Here is a 1,891-nt window from a genome sequence, read left to right on the forward strand (position 1 = left end):
TCTAAACATGTTTCGACGCACTCTAAAAATGTTTCGATGCACTCTAAACATGTTTGGATGCACTCTAAAAGTGTTTGGATGCACTCTAAAAGTGTTTGGATACACTCTCAGTCTATTTTAATGCACTTTAAACATGTTTCGATGCACTCAAAATATGTTTCAACGCACTCTAAATATGCATCGACGCGCTCTAAAAATATTTCGATGCACTCTAAACATGTCTGGATGCACTCCAAAAGTGTTTGGACGTACTCTAAACGTGTTTGGACGCACTCTATGTCTACTTCGATGAATTCTAAAAATGTTTGGATGCTCTCTAAACATGTTTGGATGCACTCTAAGCCTGTTTCGATGCACTCTAAACGTGTTTTATTGCCCTCAAAACATGTTTCAACGCACTCTAAACATGTTTCGACGCACTCTAAAAAAGTTTCGATACACTCTAAACATGTTTGCATGCACTCTAAACATGTTTGCATGCACTCTAAACATGTTTTGATGCACTCTAAACATGTTTTATTGCCCTCAAAACATGTTTAGACGAGCTCTAAACATGTTTCGACGCACTCTAAATATGTTTTGACGCACTCTAAAATTGTTTTAATAATGCACTCTAATCATGTTTGTATGCACTCTAAGTGTGTTTTGACACAATCTAAACATTTTTTGATGCACTCTAAACGTGTTTTATTGCCCTCAAAACATGTTTCAACGCACTCTAAACATGTTTCGACGCACTCTGAAAATGTTTCGATGCACTCTAAACATGTTTGGATGCACTCCACTCTAAAAGTGTTTGGACGCATTCTAAACGTGTGTGGACGCACTCTAAACATGTTTGGATGCACTCTAAGTCTATTTGGATGCACTCTTAACATGTTTCGACGCATTCTAACCATGTTTGGATGCTCTCTAAACATATTTGGATGCACTCTAAGTATGTTTTGACGTACTCTAAACATGTTTCGACGTACTCTAAATATGTTTCGACGCACTCTAAAAATGTTTTAATGCATTCTAAACATGTTTGGACGCACTCTAAACATGTTTCGACGCACTTTAAACATATTTGGATGCGCTTTGAATATGTTTTGACGTGCTCTAAACATGTTTCGACGAACTCTAAACATCTTTTATTCCACTCAAAACATGTTTCAACGCACTCTAAACATGTTTCGACGCACTCTAAAAATGTTTCGATGCACTCAAAACATGTTTGGATGCACTCTAAAAGTGTTTGGATGCATTCTAAAAGTGTTTGGACGCACTCTAAACGTGTTTGGACGTACTCTAAGTGTGTTTGGATGAACTCTAAGTATGTTTAGATGCACTCTAAACCTGTTTCGATGCACTTTAAAAATGTTTGGATGCTCTCTAAACATGTTTGGATGCACTCTAAGTATATTTTGACGCACTCTAAACATGTTTTGATGAACTCTAAACGTGTTTTAGTGCCCTCAAAACATGTTTAGACGAACTCTAAACATGTTTCGACGCACTATAAATATGTTTTGACGCACTCTAAAATTGTTTTAATGCACTCTAATCATGTTTGTATGCACTCTTAATATGTTTCGACGCACTTTAAACATGTTTGGATGCACTTTGAATATGTTTTGACGTGCTCTAAACATGTTTCGACGAACTCTAAACATCTTTTATTGCACTCAAAACATGTTTCAACGCACTCTAAACATGTTTCGACGCACTCTAAAAATGCTTTGATGCACTCTAAAAATGTTTGGATGCACTCTAAGTATGTTTTGACGCACTCTAAACAAGTTTTAATGCACTCTAAACGTGTTTTATTGCCCTCAAAACATGTTTAGACGAACTCTAAACATGTTTCGACGTACTCTAAATATGTTTCGACGCACTCTAAAAATGTTTT

Source organism: Tarenaya hassleriana, unplaced genomic scaffold (assembly GCF_000463585.1).
Source record: "Tarenaya hassleriana unplaced genomic scaffold, ASM46358v1 Cleome325, whole genome shotgun sequence".
NCBI lineage: Eukaryota > Viridiplantae > Streptophyta > Magnoliopsida > Brassicales > Cleomaceae > Tarenaya > Tarenaya hassleriana.